We start from the raw sequence: 14,744 nt of genomic DNA on the forward strand, positions 1-14,744 counted from the left end.
AAAATAGTCTCGCTGTAGCGTCAATAGGGTCTTCTGCACCCCCAGATGTAAAAGCGTGTCCCCATGCAGAGTCCTAATCAACTCGTACCGCAAGGATGCCGGTACAACCAGACGCCAGCGTTCCTGTAACCCTTCCCTCCACATCAGCAGACCATCGCGGAGAGCGGTTTCCGGCATACCCCCCGTACCCAGTCCCCCACTCTTCATCGCAGTCCGATTCCGTAACGAGACCAATGAACCATCAAACATTTGTTCCCGAATCCACACAGCCCTTGGAAGATTCAGAATCCCATCAGCCGGTCCCGGCTCCTTTGGAGCTTCAGGCACGTCGACCGCCAACGCAACAGGCTGAGGAGGTTGCTGAATCGGCGCACATCTATGCGTCCCCGACGCGCACGCACAAGGGGATCGCTGCGGCAACCTATAAAGCGCGTCCGCATTCGCGTGACGCACCCCCTTCCGATGGTGAATTTGGAAGGAAAATTCTTGCAGCGTGTCCAACCACCGCGCCAACTGGCCGGATGGTTGGTCCATCTTGAGAGCATACTGCAAGGCCGCATGATCCGTGCGTACAATAAACGAACGACCGTAGAGATACAGTCGAAATTGGCGGAGAAAGAAAACAATAGCCAAAAGTTCCCTGCGTGTGACGCGGTAGAGAGTTTCTGCGGGAGACAAAACCCGGCTACCATACGCCACCACGCGTTCCACACCACCTTTTGACTGAGACAACACGGCCCCAATGCCCGTGTCACTCGCATCCGTATCCAGAATGAAGGGGTGATCGAAATCAGGATAATCTAACGTCGGTGCCGTAGCCAGTCGATCGCGCAGGCCCTGAAACGCCGCCTCTTCCGGCGGTCCCCAAGCAAATTTCCTTCCTTTACCCGTAAGGAGGTGCAAGGGCCTCGCGATCGTCGCGAAATCCGGAACAAACCTCCGATAGTATGAGGCAAACCCCAAAAACCGACGTACATCCCCCACCGTGGCCGGGGTTTGCCAGTCACGGACGCATGCTGTCTTGTCCGGATCCGTGGCCACCCCGTCCGCACTTATGATATGCCCCAAATAGCGCACGGACCGTTGCAGTAGGTGACATTTCTTAGGCTTAAATTTCAAATTTGCGGAACGCATCCTGGCGAACACCGCCTCCAACCGCAGTAAATGCTCATCAAATGTGCGGCTGAAGACGATAATATCATCTAAATATATCAGACATGTCTCCCACTGCAACCCCGTTAACACCAACTCCATCAACCTTTGAAATGTGGCAGGGGCAGCATTCAGCCCCATCGGAAGACAATTAAATTGGAATAACCCCTGCGGCGTACGGAAAGCAGTCTTCTCCCGCGAGGGCTCGTCAAGGGGAAGCTGCCAGAATCCCGAAGAGAGATCTAGCGTTGAAAAGAACTTCGCCCCCGACAAGGCATCGAGGGAGTCGTCCATACGCGGCAGGGGGTACGCATCTGCCACAGACACTTCATTCAATTTTCGAAAGTCGACACAAAATCGCAATTTGCCATCCTTCTTTTTAACCAAAACAACAGGCGCACCCATATGGCTGTTAGATGGAGATATTATGTCCGCAGCCAACATGTCATCCACTGCCCCTCGAACCTGATCTCGCTCCGCCGGACTCATCCGATGCGAGTTTAACCGAATACGGGCAGCGTCCCCTGTGTCAATATGATGGTAAAGCAACGAGGTGCGTCCCAAGTCCAAATCGTCGGAGCTAAACACATCAGAATAACTCAATAATAATTTACGAAGCGCACAACGTTGTTCACCGGAAAGGGAAGAATTTTCCCCACACAATTCGGCGATCCAGCGATTATCTGCGGCACCAGGACTTGAAACACCACCAACCACGACCTGGCTGCCCAGATGATCCTGTGCCGTAAACGCCGTAGTGGCATGTGCCACAACCGTACCAGCCGGCACACACACATTTTCGGTACTTGCATTAAGCACCTGCAGAAACGGCTGCTGGTCAGGCCGGACACTAGTTTGCGCCCCAACGAGCGCCGCTCCGCCCATTATAGTGGCGGACGGCGACAACAAAACCCCAATTGCACCCTGACGACCAGGTACAGGCTTCCGATATCGCAAGGGGATAAGCATCTGTGAGCCAGGTGGAATATCAACAGATACCTCGGACAGCGCCTGCACCTGAGCGACCGGAGCAGGTCGCCCCCAGGGCGACGGTAGAAATGTAATTTTTCGCCCACCCGGTAATTCAATGCAGTTTTGATTAATTCGAATTAGAATGGGCATCTTGGCCAGGAAGTCAGTTCCCAACAAACAAGGAACCGCGAGGGACCTCGAAATTAACACAATTCCCGAGGCCGACACTCCCCCGATAGATATTGTAGCGTCCACCTGGCCCACAATGCCCATGCTACCCCCGTTGGCAGCGACGCAGGAATCGTAAACCGGACGCACGGCCTCAGGTGGGATGTTCAACAGATGGAAAATGACATCCGATATAATGGTCGCGGACGCCCCGGAATCCACTAAAACACGTACGTCCACCCCTTGTATAGAACCAGGTACAGTGGACGAACCAGTAGCGGCCGCGACGACCCGCCATGCCAATTTACGCCACTGCGTTACCGAGCGACGTGGCCCAGTCGATGGCCTCCCCCCGTTATTAACAACACCCGGATCGCACGACAACGGTGATGAGTGAGGTGTCAAGCCTTGCCGGGTGTCTGGTGCGCACCGACTTGCCTGTCCTGGAGGATCCTTCCGTGGCACGTCCGCTGACGAGGCCTCCTGCTGGGGCGGACCCGGGACGCGGGCCCAGCAGTCCCTGGCGTAATGGCCTTTACGGCCGCAGCGGAAGCAGTCGATGTTATTGCGCCGCGCCGCAGGCACCCCGTTCCGACGCTCCCGTGGCGGCGGCGCAGATCGCGGCCCCGGCGTACTGCGGGCCGACCACTGAGCAGAGGCGGCTGTCAGCTCCTGCGGGCCCCCCCCGTCTGGAACGTACACCGCCTTCTTGGGATCCCAACCCGCGGCACCTCCTTCGACGATGGGCCCCCCGTCCACGCCGTGACTTGCTTCCAACGGCGCAGGTTGAACTGGGCATCAAGACATTTAGCGGCCGCCCGGGATGTGAGCTTTTCGTGGCCACACACCGGCATAGGAATCCCCAAATCCCGGGACAGCTCGAGCATCTTACCCAAGATGAGAGGTTCGAGCAGGTCAGGCTCCGTCTCCGGGTATGCAGCCATGGCCAACTCCAACACCGCACCCCTGTATGCCACCGGCGACTCTTCGGGTGCTCGCTGACGTTGAACAAACCGGCGATGAGCATCATCCGGTGGCTCATATGCATCTGCCATCTCGTCGAAAACCCCTCAATGTTTTCTTCTTCTCGGCCTTTATAGAACGGAAGAATCTCACCGACTCGTCATCGAGAAGAGTCGGTAAAACCTCCAATGCCTCAGCGTCCGTCCACCTTGCTGAGCGTACCGCCGCCAAAAATCTGCAGGCGAAAGCACTCCAATCGCCCCCGATGGAGAATTCTTTAACGGTCGTGAGATGACGACTGCGACTCCTTGTTGCGCCGTCCTCAGCCGATGACTCACCGGGCGGCATATTCAAAATGGCGTCGCATCGCAACGTGTTCAAAATGGCGGCCTCTCGCCGCGGAGAGCACAAAATGGCGGCTTCCCGCCGTTCTTCTCCTGCCACGCCCAAGATGGCGTCGTCTTGCCGCGTGGCCAATGGCGCCGACAGCGGGAGCAAGGCAGCGACCTGCGGACCTCCATCGGCTCTCCCCAACGCCGTCCTCGGCGTGACGAGCTCGCACAATTGCGCGAGCACGATTTTCAGTGTCTCCAGCTGCGCCGCCATCTGCCTCCATCGCCAATCCGCGTCCTTCGGCGCAGACGGGTCCACCGACGCGGCGACATCTTGGACTCCCGGACCCGTACTCGTCCCTGCACGGATCTCCTCCTCCATCGCAGGCAAGTCCACCGCCTGAGAAAGGTCGTCGTCGTCGGATGATGATGCAGATTATGGCGCAGGAATAATCTTTTTTCTGAGCTGTTTTGACATGCCGTTTCACTTCTGACACCAGTGTAATAAAGGACTCGATCCTGGGTCTGTCTCCGTTGTCCTTTATTCGGGTTCTTACACTTGTCCCACACGGCCCTTGCTCAGAGCTCTCCCCTTGGCAGCTCCGTAGCTGCCCTCGCTCCCGTAGCCTCCACACCTCTGCAGCTCCGCTGCAGATCCCCTGTGCAGTCCTCCGGCTGCCCTCACTGCAGCTCCACCGCTGCCCGTCGTTCCTCCGCGCTTGGTCACCGCTGGCTGACGGTGCCAAGTCTTACTCTGCATGTGTGTGGCGATCTCGCCACTCCTCGACCTCCGCCCTGCGTGGCCTCACTCTAACTCTATCTCCCACACTCTCCCGTCTCTTCCGGTATCTCTCCCTTAAGACCTCACCCCTCTCTCACACGTGACCTAACTCCTCCCCCCCATGACGTCATATCCGCGAGGCCGTTTACGCCTGCATTACACATAGATAGACAGCCAGGTACACAGACAGGATCTCAGAAAGACATTCTGATAGAAACACACACATACACACAGGTAGGCAAGCAGATGCACACCCAGGTAGACAGCTAGGCAACAGGCACATGGATGGAGAGTGGAGAACACACGTTCACCTCATACTTCACCGCGCGAGTCGAGGGACCCACACTTACCTCAATGGCAGCGACTTGCAGAGCAGCGTTGTGTACAGAGCTCACGTCGTTCCTAGCGTCGTCCGGGTCTCTGCGTGGAGAGCAGGGGAGAGAGGAGAGGGTCACGCAGAGTTGAGGGTGTGTGACGTAACTGGTTCCCATGTCACAACACGAATCAGGTCACAGCACGGACTCACATCATCAACACCGACTCTGATCAGCACGGTTGGCTATGTACTGTGAGAAAGAAGTTCAACATACATCACCATAAACCCAGATGAATAACATGGGCTTGCCTCATCAATACGGACTCACATCAACACGAACTCACATCATCAGCACGGACTCACACCATCACCACGAATCCACAGAAACAACATGGACTCACTTCATGACCATGAACCTATGTAAATATCATGGACTCGTATCATCAATACGGACTCATACACTCAACATGAAACCACATCATCAGCAATAACCCACAATCGGCACGAATCCACGTCACCAACACAGACTCACATCTTCACCATGAACCCACATCATCAACACTGACTCACATTTCGAATTAAAGCTTTCGTGACTGCAGGGATTCATCTTCTTGGATCTTTCGGTAAAGTCACGTAGAAGGGAAGTAATAAAATAATAAAAATATATTTAGTGTACTGATGATACTATGTAGTTTATACTTTAGTTTTTTACGTGGTTGTTTAGTTACTACAGCTACATACTATTAACATTCCTTCCCTTTATCAATGCTACCCCTATCCCCTCCCTTTGATGCTGCTAATCCTGAATAATGCACGGGCATAATGACTTTGAAAACCCCCCGCCCACCTACGCATTTGACAAGTAGTACTAATCACATTTCCCATAAATATGCTAAATTCCTCTTGATATGCAAATTATTTTGTCAAGGCGCCCTTCCCCCCTTCCAACCCAGCTTAAATATACGCTCCAAGCGTGGTGGTGTTTCATTCAGACGCTGTCTCCCCGACAGACCTGGTCTTCACCTGAGGACGGCTGCTTGCGTTGTGGCCGAAACGTCGTGAGAATTGTATTTTATTATGTTTTATTTTTATTCTTTTATTACTTCCCTTCTACGTGACTTTACCGAAAGAACCAAGACTGACTCACATCTTCACCATGAACCCACATCAACACAGACTGACACCCTCACCGTGAACCCGCGACACGGACTCACACCCTCACCGCGAACCCACGACACAGACTCACACCCTCACATAATCCTCACCTCGTCGAGTCTCGCTCCGATGGCTTAAGCTGCTGGACGATGTCGTCTCTCCGCGCCTCTCGATCGCCGCCTTTCGCCCAAACTGCCAGAGGCACGTGGGGGGCTGGGCCAGGAAACCACGCCCTCCGTGACGTAACAGTCCGGAGCTCCTCCTCAGCACCTTCCCCCCCATACCCCCCTCCCTCCACTAACACCTCCACGAAAACAGACCACTACTAACACGACTAAAAACCCCACCACCACTAACACCACTAACAACCCCACCACTACTAACACCACCACTAACAACCCCACCACCACTAACACCACTAACAACCCCACCACTAACACATCACCACCACTAACCCACAGCGGGGATCCACTCCTCAGCTGATCTCCACTCGCGGCTGCTGCTGCTCTCCGCACCTCTACCGCCGCCTTTCGCCAGGAAACCACGCCCTACATGACGTCACTATCTCTCAACTCCTCCCCCCTCCAGCCCCCTCCCCCCATACCCCCTCCCCCGCTTCTACTTCCGCTTCCGCCGGGGCGAGTGGCGCCAACTTCTGAAACGGTTCGCTGTCTGGGCCTCCTCAGGGTCGACTCAGCCTGAAAGTGAGAACCTCGCATGGTGTGGACACCTCAGCAGTGGTGGGGGAGAGACAAAGGCGGCCTACAGCCGCAAGCTTCTAAACAGCTGCTGGGCTCGCGGCATCGGTTCAAGCAGAGCCCGGCTCTTCTGCTGCTGCTGATGAGGCACTGAAGGTGGAAACCGGCCCAGAGTGGCGCTCGAGTTGAGCCATTGCTGCTGATGAGAGGCACTCCCAGACGGCCGTACGGCTGATGGGATGAGTCAAGGAGACTTTGCTTCATCTCTGCACGGAATGATTTATTGTGGAGGCCAATCGCCTGCTGGCGGAATGGGCCTCCACTAGAGGCCGCTAAATAGGGTATTTGGTCTCTTCTTCCACGCTGATCTACACGTGTTGGAGCAAGGTGAGCGTACCCACCCTTTACCCCACCACGTGCGGCAGAGGTGCAGGTTCCATTACATCGCCCACACACCCACCCACCCACCAACTCACCACTCTCACCCATCGACTCACCCACACAGTGACACGCGGAGACACACGGAGACACACAGACACATAGAGCATTGACACAGTGGTTGTGTCGGTGGTGTGAGAGTAGCAGGATCAATGTGGTTGTTGTGGTGGTTTTGTTGCTTGTTATGGTTGTGGTGGTTGAGTTTTTAGTTGTGGTTTAGGTGGTTATGTTGGTTATAGTGCTTTTGGTTATGGTTAAGTGTGGTTGTGTAGGTTGTGGATATTATAGTTGTGGGGGTTATATTTTTTGTGGCAATAGTTGTGTACATGGTGGTTGCGGTGGTCATGGATATAGTTATAGTTGAGGTTGTGGTGGTTGTAGTTATAGCTATGGTGGTTATGTTATGGTTGTTGTGGTTATGCTTGTGGTTATAATTGTGATTGTTGTTGGTGGTTGTTGTGGTCAAAGTTGTGATGGTTATGTTATGTTTTTGTGGTTATATTTGTGATGAAGGTGGTTATGTTGGCTGTCATGGTCGTTTATGTATGTGTAGGGAGCGGTAGAGTCGCGGTCAAGACGCCGCGCTACAAACCCGTGGACACAAGTTCGATTCCCGCTCACGGCCAACACCAGTGACGATCATCTGAACCAGTCCAGGGCCTCCCCTACGTCGACTCTGCCTCAAATGAGTACCTGTTGCTGTGTGTAATAAACATCGCCACTCAGGAGACAAAGACGGTCGGGTATGGGGCTTTCCACCCACCCGCTTGTGTGCCACACTGCCGGCCTCCATAGGTGCTCGCTAACAGCACTTGCCCCGACAGTCTGTTAAATGCTGTACGGGAGATTTTTTTATTTTGTCTTTGTAGGTGTTGAACTTCTTTCGCACCGTACGTAGCCACTTGTGCTAACCGGAGGTGTGGTTATAGTTGTAGTGGTTATGTTATGGTTATAGTTGTGATTATATTATGGTTGTGGTTATAGTTGTGTCCGTAGTTTTCGCGCTTAGAATTGTGGTTTCATATTATGGGGATAGTTGTGGGTGTGGTTATAATTGTAGTTGATGGTTTTGGTTACAGTTGTGGTTATATCTGTGGTTCTAGTTGTGGATGAATTTGTGGTTCTAGTTGTGGTTATGTTCGTGGTTGAATTTGTGGTTCTAGTTGTGGCTTTAGTTATGGTTGTTGGTTGTGGTGGTTCTACTGGCGCAGATGGTGGGATGGAGGACACCTTCTGGGTCCCCTGCCCATGCGGTTCCAACAGCGATGGCTCCAGCCGGCACTGTCGCCCCTGTGCTATGTGGGTCACAAAACCTTGCCTTGCAGTCATTCCACACACTCTCCTCCTACCTCTCACCTCCTCCCCGTGTATCCCTCCCCTCTCTCCCCTTGTTTCTACCTCCCCCTATCTCCCACCTCTTTCTTCCCGTGTCTCCTCTCTCTCCCTGTGTCTCCCTCCCTGACCCTTTCTCTGGGTGGTGACGGTTCAAGGCTCAGGAATTGTCTGGCTGCACTCCGACATTTGACCTTGGCTGCTGCCCAATTGGACTGCCGACTTCCATCACCTGGGAGGTGGTTGTGGTTCTGTGTGGTTGTGCGGTTGAGTGGTGGTTCTGTGAGGTTGTGTTCTGGTAGTCGTGGTGCTTCTGCCAGTTGTCTGTCTACCATAGCACTTGGGTTTGTCCTGTGATCTGCACCTAACCTGGCACAGCAGTCAACCCATGGGACATGGGTCTGTCCCATAACCTCCTGCACCTCTCCTGGCACAGAAGTCATTCCATAGCACCTGGGTTTTTTCCCGTAACCTCCTCCTGTGCCTAGCCTGGCACACCAGTCAACCCAAGGCACCTTAATTGTGGTGACTTCACTGCCACGTAGTGGCGAATAGTGGCTGCTTTGTTGTCAGTGTGTGGGCTTGTGTGTGAGTGATGGTGAGTGTGTATGCACAGCCCATACAACCTCGCCACGCAGGGCGGTAGGGACAAAAATAGCATAACGGCGCAATCCTCTGTCCCAATACATGAGCAGCCTGCCCCGCAGGACAAACGAGGCGACACCTCGCGGAGCCGTGCCATCGGTGGTCTCCCTGACATGCCGGCGCAACTTAAGGAGGGACGCGTCCTCCACTTGCCGGCGTCCCCACATCTCGTAGTCCAACCCCAAAATCGCATCCCGTGCGGCAGGGATGTCGCCCGTCCCTCCCATCGTGTCCACGGCAGATGCAATGAGAGGGGAGGGGGAGGTCGAGCCCGTCCGGTCGACAACGACCGGAACCCGAAAAACAAGCACACTCCCCGCCCGCTGGCAATCACGAAAGGGCATCGACGTTCGTATGGCGGAGAACCCTTATGATACCTAACTTTGAATTAAAATCATGCAGGATTTCGAGCCAGAGTGCCAATTGACCAGAGGGTTGATCCACGCACAGTGCATACTGGAGCGCCACGTGATCGGAGCGCACTTTGAAATGTTTCCCGTACAAGTACGGCCAATATTGGTGGACAAATACCCAATAGCTCCCGGCGCGTTACGCAGTACCGCTGCTCGGCCGGAGACAGCACCTTGCTGTCATACGCGACCACGTGCTCCACGCCATTTACAACTTTGGATAACACTGCACCAATGCTGGTATTACTTGCATCCGTGTCCAACACGAATGGCAACAAAAAGACGGGATAACGCAGGGGAGGGGCGTTAACCAGCCCATCATGAATAGAGCGGAACGCAGCTTCATCCTCTTACCCCCAATGAAGTTGTTGGCCATTAGCTGTCAATGCGTGGAGAGGTTTTGCAATAGATGCGAACCCCGCGACAAGTTGGCCGAGGTGGGGGTCAGCCACGTCCGAACGCAAGCAGTTTTCTCCGGGTCTATCACGATTCCCGATTTGCTGACAATATGGCTAAAGTGTCGAACCGATTTTTGGGGCTTGAATTTCAGGTCGGCCGCACATATCTTAACGAAAACAACCCGCAATCCAAATGCTCATCGAACGTGCAACCGAAAACAATGGCGTCGTCCAAATATATTAGGCACGAATCCCACTGGAGGCCCGCTAAAACCAACTCCATCAAACGCTGAAAGGTGGCCGGCGCGGAGTGGAGCCCCATCGGAAGCCTGTTAAACTCAAACAACCCTTGTGGTCTTCTAAAATCCGTTTTGGGCCTTGAAGCCTTGTCAAGCGGCAGCTTGCAAGAGCCCGACAGAAGGTCAAGAGTGGAAAAGAACCGCGTGCCTGCCGAATCGTCCATACGAGGCAAGGGGTATGCATCTGCAACAGAAACCTTGTTAAGCTTGCGCAAACTGCCGTCGTGCTTCTTAACAAGTACGATCGGAGCACCCCATGGACTGGTGGATGGCGAGATGATATCTGCGGCCAACATCTCATCAACCGCCACCCTAACGTGTTTCTTTTCGGCCGGGCTCAGGCGGTAAGGATTCTGCCGAATGGGTGCGGCATTTCTCGTGTCAATATGGTGGCTCAAAAGGGACATGCGACCGATATCAAATTTACTTTTACTAAAAATGTCCGAAAACTCCCGCAGGAGCAATCTCAGCTACCCCATTTGTCCCGCGGATAAATCGCCACATTCAGAGCACAGTCTATCGATCCAGCCCTCATCCACATCCCGAGGTCCGTGAGCCCAAACGCCGACCCCGACATTGTCCATGACATCCGCTTCCAGACACGCCAGAGATGCATGTGCAATCACGGAACCCTCCGGAATGACCGTCGTGTCCGACCCAGCAATAAGGACTTGTATAAATGGTGCCTGGTCCCGGGAGACCAGCGTCTGAGCCGCTACGAGTGACATCCCCTGACTAAGCTTATTTGAGGGACCCAACACAATACCGTCCCCCACAGCGCGCGCATTGAGCGGTTTACGCAATTGAAGGGGCACCGATATTTGTGCGCCGGGCGGAATCCGCACAGTTTGGCACACAAGTGCTTGCACCGTGGCATTAGCAGAACACATGCGGGTCGGAGATGGGAGAAATGCCATACACCGTCCCGACGGCAATTTCAAACAGACCTGGTCGATAAAAATCTTCAAGGGCATTTTGCCGAGAAAATCAGTCGCCAGTAAGCACGGAACAGCCAGGGCCGTAGAAACTAAAACATGGCCCGACAATGTGACATCGGCAATGCGCAACTCAACAGTTATCCAACCGATTATCCCCAACGATCCGCCGTTGGCGGCGAAACACAGGATCCAACGGGGGACAAAATATTGTAAATGAGGTCGGAAATAATGGTTGAAGATGCGCCGGTGTCAACTAGCATGCAAATTTTAACCCGCTCAATAAACCCATGCACAGCCGACGACCCCGCGGCCGCCGCAACTACTCGATGTGCCAGCTCCAACCACTGATCCGGTCAGAGCGGCCGCGCATTGCGAACATGCACTGACTCCCCCCGAAACCGCACGTGACCCCGACGCAAATCGGACCCCTCCGATGGGTGAAGTGAACCCTGGGGCGGAATGTGGGGTGCGCCACGATTCGCCTTAGGAAGCAGGGAGTCTTAGGAAGGCGGACATCCCAGGGGCCGCTGTCGAGGAACCCGGCAGCTCGATTGGACGTGCCCCGGTAGGCCGCAGATGTAACAGGCGACCTGTCCACTGCTGGACTGGGATGATGTAGACCTCGCCCGCCGCAGCAAGCACGAAGGAGCCGGCTGCTCGTCCGCATGGGCCCCGGGCTCCGCAAAAGACGCAGAGCACGCCACCAACACCCTGTCACATTGCAGGGTCTGCTGTGCCTGTATGCACCTGGCGATCTTGAGTGAAAACACCTCACCGTCCTCAGCGGGGAGCACAGTATGGAGGTCTTTGGCGAGTCCCAGCATCTTCTCGAGGACCAAGGCATTAAGGCCGTCGTGGTCCATTTTTGGGAACGCGGCCTTCGCCGGCGCCAAGAGCGCACTTCGGTAGGCGAGAGCCGACTCGCCATCCCCAGGCGAGGCGCCACGCGCCCCGACTGCGCGAACTCTGCGACGTGTAGACATGACTTGCCTACCGCTAGCTACAGCTTAGCAAGTTGGCCACTTTCGATACCAGTTTTAGTGAGTCCAACTGAGTCACAGACGTTGTCTTCGGAGCAACACTTTATTTCACCAACTCAACACAACATAATGTCACCTCCACTTGGGTGTTGAATGCCCATCTAACCACACTATGGCAGAACTAGACATGGTTCGCTATCCCGGTCCCGACCACGAGCTGTGTTCCGAACCGCGTGGCTAGAGGCTTCTTCAACCCGACGTGGATCTTTTTAACCTACAACCTGAAGAACCCTGAGCCCCTCACGGGGCCCCCATTATATCGGCCTGGGCTGGGGCTGGCTCCGCCGCTCGCCCCGCCCACCTTCTAGATCTCTCGAGCTCTTTCCCGAAGGCTCCCGATAGCTCCTTTTTACCACGTGACCACCCAATGGACCCCACCCACCGGTGGCCACCCTCCAATATCATCCAGTCACGTGTCAGCAGGTCGACCAGCGTATCATGCCCCAAAATAACCCTGGCTGGCTGACATTCCCTCTCGCTCCCTCACTGGAGCCCACACCGCACACTGTACGTGGTCCCTCCGCGCTGACCAGCGCTCACCCAAGCCCCGCTAGGGCTGGTACTTCGCCCAGTAACCGGGCTGCACATAATGACAACATATTATCCGCCTTGGCTTCGCAAGCCCGGCACCACACAGTGACATTCACAGTCACTACACTTGTATTAACAGATGCTGTATTTTGGGCTGTGTTTTTGCATTAGTTTTACCTCGTTCTATTCATTAAATACGTTGGAGTCGGACGTTCACCCTAGCTCTGGAGGTTTATTGAATTCGAGGTTAACTACTCGGATAGTGGTACAACGCAGCGCATAGCAAGGCCGAGACATCACTCAAGAGGATGACTATTCCGAGGGGCTACTTTAGCTAGCACCTGTGACAGGGCGTCATAGAAGGCATCCAACTCATCGGCCTTGCCTGCATCCCTCCACTGATGTTTATTTTCAGTGGGGGTATACGCAACCACCACTACCATAATTCCTTACTTCCAATTGATGGGGAGGCGATTCCACAGTATTCTGGGGCTTACAGCTTTCCACACCTCACCGCCATGCTCCCAAGCATGTTCATCTACCTGACGGATACCTAGTGACAGCTTCCATGGCGGATGCGTCCACGAACACCTATGCCAAAGGCAACCAAAAGTCATTGTCCTGCGCGCGGAGGCCATTGGTTCAACAGCCTGTGGGGTGGCCTTCAGCCATTCCACATACCACATCTACATGACTGCGTACTCTCGGTGTCCCGTTAAATGTACTCATGCCATAATCACTTGTGTTCTTTTATTGTTATTTATGTATATTCTTTTGGTTTTTTTTGCCATTAATAATAATGCTAATTTGTAACGCTCAAAATATTCACTCATCACAACTACTGTTCTGTAAGGGTGCACTTGAATAACATAGATTAAGCTGATGGCTTCTCCTCAGAAAGGGAGGGGAGGCGATGTAAGGGAGGCTGAGAGGTCCTCAAAATTAACTGTAAATAAACCGGGGGAAGGGTCAAAGGAAGTGTTACCGGCGCTGGCGATGCATGACGGATCAGAGGACTGGGCCGGCAACATGCAAGGTCAGGAACCCTGATTAGCTGCTCCGACAGCCACTCTGGGAAGCGTGAGAACATGTAGGGGTCAGGGGATTAGCCTGGGAATTCAAATGGAAAAGAGCAGGAAAGAAAAGATGGGGAAACTTGGACAGAGGTTCGAGGAGCTTCTAGAAGGTTCGAGAGAGAGGGAGAGTATATATGTAAGGGGTGTGAAGTGAGGATGTCAATAACAAAGAAAAGCAACGTATGGTGGAATGGAGTAGAAAGAAAATAGTGCAGTGCGGTGTTAAAGACTGTTGGACAAGTACCCCTCAAGGAACAAAAGTGTGGACCTCCTTTACACAAGCACACCATTACACACACATCATCACACCAACCTCACACACAAACTTGCCATCCACAGCATCACCAATATCAGAACACCCACAGCTACACACCCACAAATTTGCATCCAGAGCATTACATCCACGACATCACAGATGCACAACCCTGGCAACGCCTCACAGGGCTTGATCAGAAATGACAGAGCCGCTGTCCGCACAGATATATATACATAATGAGCCACAGCCATAATCATACGCTTTATATAATCATATATGAGTGAAAAGCATAGAGCGGTTGTCCATTGGTTAGTGCGCTATGCTAATAATCCGGTGACTCAAGTTTGATTCCTGGCCATGGCTATCAGTGGAAATATACGAGAACTGGTCCTGCCCTCCCCCTTTTCACTAACCAGCACTGACCTTGAATAACATGGTGCGGGGTGGCCTAGATCCACTGGTAGATTGAGAATGGCTGAAATTTATTCTGGCATGACCTCCCAGCAAAAATAAGGGTTTGCAGTCAGTGCTTAAATATCTCTCAAAGACCACAACATAATCTCATCTGAGACGCAGAGTGGCTGGTAATGCCAGTGCGCTTCCAAAAATGACCACAGCCCTTCACATGGGGAGGCAGAGCACTAAAAAACCAACAAAGCCAAACCTGCTGATAGTAATCTGTTCAGGATGTAAAACTCAAACTCCCAGATTTCCCAATCCACACTCGATAGTTGGGGGCTATAATTCTGAAAAACACAGCTTTTGGCCATTATTTCCTGCCAACATTGCAATATGTAAATTGTATCATCCGTGATTAAATCGCAATTAAATTTCCCTTCATCAT

Source organism: Lampetra fluviatilis, chromosome 15, assembly GCF_964198595.1.
Source record: "Lampetra fluviatilis chromosome 15, kcLamFluv1.1, whole genome shotgun sequence".
Taxonomy (NCBI): Eukaryota; Metazoa; Chordata; class Hyperoartia; order Petromyzontiformes; family Petromyzontidae; genus Lampetra; species Lampetra fluviatilis.